The sequence below is a fragment of the Olea europaea genome, chromosome 2, assembly GCF_002742605.1.
Source record: "Olea europaea var. sylvestris chromosome 2, O_europaea_v1, whole genome shotgun sequence".
Lineage (NCBI taxonomy): Eukaryota > Viridiplantae > Streptophyta > Magnoliopsida > Lamiales > Oleaceae > Olea > Olea europaea.
In genome coordinates, this window is record NC_036238.1 from 28,905,424 (window position 1) to 28,911,828 (window position 6,405).

The window sequence follows — 6,405 nt, forward strand, 5'->3', positions numbered from 1 at the left end:
TTAGAAAATATGCATCAATGGAAAAAGTTTACTTATTTGCAAATCATCCACTCACTGAGTTGCAATCTCATATTTTTATCACCATTTTTCTTAGCAGATGGTAGCTACGTTGAGCCACATTGGAGCCTGTCGATCTGCTTGTCGAGCCACATGGTGTATTTATTGTATGTCTAGTCTTGTCAATACATACATTACATATTTTTGGGATTGATGCATTTTTATCAGAAAATGTATTTATATCATGGGTCCACTACATATTTTTATATATGTTTTGCAAATGAGGTTACCTGGTTCGAAAGGAGTGTAAATTTCTTTCTAGTACACTTATTTTGAACAGTGTGTATTTCGAGAGATTAGTGTGTCCTATTTTAAATTATATGAATGGATCTGAGAAAATTGATTTTTGTTTAGGCGGATTTAGTCCATATTTCAAAGTGAACTCTGTCAAAATTCTTTAAAAATATTTTTCGGTCAACCAAGTCAAGGTTGCCTTGGTGGTGGATCCAACATTTAGCTGGTATCTACCATCGGCACACAACACTTGTCGAGTCCATTAAGGTGATTCGGGACGGGTCGTGTCAATTTCTTCCATGTGTTGTCTTATCTAGATTTATGACCGCAGTGCTTGTCTATTAAAAATGAAGTGCTAATTCTTGTGCTCAAATGGGAGGTCAGGGGATTTTTGAGATTTGTTAACATAAGGGATGGAAGAGGTGTAGGGAGGTCAAGGGATTTTTGGAACTGTTGAATTTTGGAACCGCAGTAGCATCAGCGAGTTAGCGACTGTGAAATGGCAGTAGGGATGAATGAAGAAGAAGATAAGATTGGTTAGGCATTTTTTATTTTAATTTTATCTTTTAGTAGTGGGCTTTTGTTTTGGGCCCCTTATTTTTTTTAATAGATGGTATCCAAATACCAATTTTAATTAGATTTGGTTCAGGGATTAGATTTAAGTCATTTAGGACATATTCAATTTTCGCCCCTTCTCTCTACGCCGGCCGCCATGGATCTGGAGAGTTGTTGTCTTGCTTGTGACCTCATTTCTCTCTCTACTGTTTTTGCATTACACTCTCTTACTCTCTCTCTATATTTGTACTTATATATGTAATTGTTGGATGGAATCAAATTTTTTTTTAGGTGCTTCATTTTCGAATTTTTTATTTTGTTTAAATGGAATTTTGTTTACCAGAAGTCGAGAATTGAACTTTTTTTAATGTGAATAAATAGCTAGAATTTTTTCTGTTTAGCATTTTATGTATTATTTATATTTCGTATATTTAGTGCTAAAAATTTAATCTTTCTTAAGTAATTATCTAGTTTCAAGATAATATGTTTTTTTTTCTACTTAATTTTGCTTTGACTATGAATCAACGTATTTGAGTATATGTTTCTCGACTTAGAAAAAATAAAACAAAAGTACAGAACATGATTAAAGTGCTTTATCATTGGTGAAATGAATCAAGATCTTTAGATTGGGAATTGTAGTTAAAAAAAAATATATATATAGAAATATTGATAGGATCTTCTCTAACCTCATTTTGCTTGCCTGTAATTTATGTTTGTAAAATAGGAATATAGGATGATATTTTTGGAAGGTCATTTGTCATTAAGAATGAAAACAACACTGCTTCCTATTAAATAAAGATCTTGATTCATTCCATCAAAGATGTTTTTCAATTACAATTCCAAAATTTTGATGAATAGACTAATGTAATATAATTGTGTATTTGTATTGGTGGTTAATGTTAAGTTTTTATTTCGGGCTTTTGAATTATAACGTTGAAATTTTCAAGGGTGTGATTTTATAATTTTCGTCGAAATTCTACTTCTTGAGTAATCAATGGCTTGATCTAACTTGTTATTAAATATATTGAAATTTTGTGAAGCCTTGTCGACTTATATAATTGTAGTTGATTAGCTTATATGGTCAGTTATTGTAGAATCAATTGCACATATGCACTTAATAACTATATTGAAAACTTTAACTGTGAGATGATTGAGATATTTGGTAATTATCTTTTAGATTAAGTTTCAAATCAGCCATAGATTACATAATACACAATTGGATTTTGTATTTACGTTGATTTTTGTGAGGCCCACTTTATTAAGTTTGTCTCAGGCTCCGAAAATCATAGGATCGACCCTGCTCGTCAAAGGCTACATGATTGTGTTCGCGTTCTATTGAGAAATGGGGCTCTTGTGTTTGCCTCTATTTGTGGATATAGGTGTAAATTTAATGTAGTTCATTTAGCATTTTCTTGCATTCATCAGTTATAATGACAGATAATCTTTGCAGCTACCCAGGGAGTACACCTCTTCATTTGGCTGCACGGGGTAGTTCTTTGGACCGTGTCCGGGAATTACTTGCTTGGGGTGCTGATCGTCTTCAAAGAGATTCCTCTGGGTGAGCTATGGAACTTTCTCCGAAACACATGCATCTCCATCAAAGTTACTTAAATTATTGCACATATTGTTTTGCTTGTTTTAGTCTAGCAATAAAAATCAAATGTTGATAGTTCTCGCATCTTGTCTAGCTAATTAGTTTGGACAAATGGATAGCTTCACTGGGTGATTTCATGTCTCTATAGAATTCTTTTGTGATCAATAAACCAATCCATTTTACACTTGAGATGGTTTAGGTGAAAACACTTACAGAATATGGACACCCAACTTGGAGATGTCTATTTTAATGTTGGTTTTTTCTGTCATATGGAAACGATGTTCAAATGCAATACCACCAATTTAACCAAACATCATTTTTTGTTTGATCTTAGTTCCAAGGAGCATACTTACTATGTTTGGAGGCTATATTCATTTACGTAGGTATATTTATAAAACTCCCAAAGAAATGTGCTCTGAATGAAACCTTAATGATACAACAGCAATTTCAATCTAATTCATTATGGCCTTCATGTTTGGCAATTTTAATTTTATAGTTAAATATAAATAAATGAGGGCTTTTATAGCTTTGGTTGCTTAAATAAATTTATAGGGGCGTCCTCAATTAAGATTTTATTGGATTTTTAAAAGATTATACATTTTTAATGAATTTCATGAATTTGGATAGATTTTTACAAAATCCTTAAGAATCTCATTAAAAAGGATAAAATTTTGAAAGAGTTTGTTATGTGTATTTTTATGTTTGAAGCCATCCAAATCTATTGAATCCCTTTACTAATGAAATCCTTATAAATTTACAAGTTATTTGGGATACCTAGAGTTTAATGGATTCTAATAAAATCCATTAAAATATCTAATGGGGTCACCTGAATTTACGACGACTTAAAAAATCCACTAAATTCCGTGTTGAGGCCTATCTATTCCAATTTAATAAAGCTCAAGTTTTGGTGTTTATATAAATATACTTAAAAATTGATTTTGATTTCAAATTAAATTCAAATGTAATCCTGAACAAGCATGAAGAGATAGAGAGAACGGTATATGTTAAAGTTTAATAGTTTTTTATTAAAAAATATATTTTAATTAAAGTTAAATTCAAACATAATCCTCATTAAGCAGATAGAGATCAGCATATGCTAATATCAAAATCCATGGTTTGTGCGACTGCAGGGGAATACACTTCAGTGATGGCAAACATAGCCATTTATCATGATAACCAGTTATGTGGCTCTTTCACCATCTTCACATGGTTATGTTCATTCATTCTCACAATCTATTAGAAGTGAATAGGAAGTTCGAGGTTGAGACTAGGCTTTTGAAGAGTCATTTGGATAATTATTCTGCATGTTAAGAGTATGTTTTAGTACAACTTCCAACTGAATCCATCAATTCACTCTCTTTCCATGGAGAGTTCATATTCGAAAACTCTTTTAATGTAATCTTCATGGAGAATTCATATTTGAGAGCCCCATTTTATATAATCCTAAGGTTAAATTTCTGCTTATTTAATTGTATTCCTAATATTTCTATGGCAAGTTTGAAAGAAATTGACTGCTGTTAGATTGACTGCTTCTTTAAAAACGATCGTGTATGTTCATTCAACAGCTACCGTACATTTATATTTAATATTCACCAACTAACGTCTAACGTACGTTTTTCTTACTAGTATTATAAAAAGTCATAAATAGGATGCTGTAAAATGAATTTACAAATATTGCTTGTTTAAGGTATTCATATTTATTAAAGCTGATTAGTTAATCTAGGCGACAATTTCAAGCATTTGAAATAGTTCTCTCATTTGATGGAAAGAAGATGACCATTTCAAGTGCAAATTTCAATTTTACTTGCCACAATGCTCGAAACACAGAGAAATGGAAAGACGGTTCCTTTTCTTTTTCTTCCCTTTATTTATTATTATTATTATTATTATTTTGAAAACTCAATACATTTTTGAATCTAGATAGAGCATATTCAATAAACTCTCTCTCTCTCTCATATATATATATATAATCTTTGAATTCAGAGAGTAATTTTTTTATGTATTCTAAGGATGCTCTCTATTTTGACTCTTTATTTTGTTTATTTTTAAAGAAAGTTCATTGATTTCTTCTTATCCGTTTGGTTTGTGTTTCAATTTTAAGTTTTGAGTTTATTTTTAGTTTTATATTTTGAGTGTTTGTTTAAAATTATTAAAAATGCGTTTGATTAATAATTTTGAAACATTATTTCTTGAAATAGAAAACTAGAAAATTAGTTTTGTTTGAAATTATGAAATTTTTTAATAACAATTTTTTACATGAAATTGGATTACTCAATAAAGATAGAAAATTTTCATATTAATATATTATCAAGTAATATATACATTTTAAAATTGGTAATTTTTACAATATTTTTTCTACCTACAAAAGTAAAATTAAAATAAAAATAAATAATACATTAAGTTCAAAATATAGAAAATAAAAGTTAATGACATGATAATATTTTTATCTGTGTTCATTTCAATATAATTTTAAATTTTTTTTTATGTAAATAGTCATTAAGAGCTCGAACTATTTTTATTTTTTTTGAAGAAATATTTATAATTTTATTTTTCAGAATTTTACTATTCTAGATTTTATTTTTTCAAATTTTCTATATATATATTTTTAAATTTCATATTCTTATTTTCTAAAATTTTAAATTTTTAAATATTTTATTTAAACACTTGTTTTCTATATTTTTAGAATTTTCAAAAATTTCACTAAAAACATTCAAAAATTCAATTTGACCCATGTCAGCACACCTCTTCATGGCGTACAGAAGATCTAGATATTATATTTTCACAAACAATTTAAACCCAATCTACGAATTCAATGACAGAGAATTTTATGGTCCATTTGATGATTTTTTTAACAACAGATTTAGTGAAAAGTTATTATTATTATTATTATTATTATTATTATTATTATTATTATTTAGACAATGTGTGGTTAATATGTAAAGAAAAATGTTTGTTTCCACGTGTAATTATTTTATTGAAAGTATGAGGAGTAAAAAATGAGTTTAAAAACAAAAGGAATTTCAAAAAATTTGCACAAAACAGAGATTGAGTATATTGCAGAATTATTGTGCAAAATCCCTAAAAAATAATTATGTAAGAAGATATTAAAATCTAAACCCCCTTCGATATATTAAAATCCAAACCCCCTTCGATTATTATAGCTGTGAGATTCGAACCATGGTATTTTGCTTCGAGAATTTTATTACACTGTGAAGTCGTGTTTTTAGAAATGTAACTCTATTAAATTGGCACTTTCGTCTGGATGGCGACACGTGGCTGAACCATGGTTGTTGGATTGAGTCTGGAACCTTCCATTATAACGTGTCGTTTCACTTGGCACTTTGATTGACTCCATTTATGCGTTTGTACTCTTGGTCTTTGAGAGAGAGAGAGAGGAAAAACCCCTCGTCTGGTTAGGGTTTGTTTTGCTCGATTCTGTGGCTCAAATATCTAATTTGAGACCTTAAATGTGAAAGTTTTAGTGATTTCGTTTAGATATTCCGAGTGATTATCTATAATGGTTTGTGTCCTCTTCTGTTGTGATGTTTTGAGAGGGATGTAGTGAAGTTTCTTCGTGATTCTTTGAAGGTTTTGAGTCGATCTTGAGAAATAAGTATCTTTGCTTAATCTTAGTGTATTTGTTGAACTCTTGTAACCCTTCGTTGCCATTTTTGGCTATTATAGTGCAACCGAGCGTAATCCAACTTATTGGATGCTCAACGGGGGATGTAGGCATTAGATGTGGTCGTCGAACCTCCGGAGCTTAGGCCGAAAGAAATATTGTGTTGATTCTTTAATTTTTTGCACAATTTACTTTTGGTCGATTTCAATTTCTTGCTTCTTGGTTTAATATTGTGTGACATTTGCTTTACAGTGGTATCAGAGCCTTATTGAGGAGTAAAATACTCGGATCTTGGAGAGAAAGGTAGAACTTCGATAGATTTTGAATTTTTGGAACTGCTGAA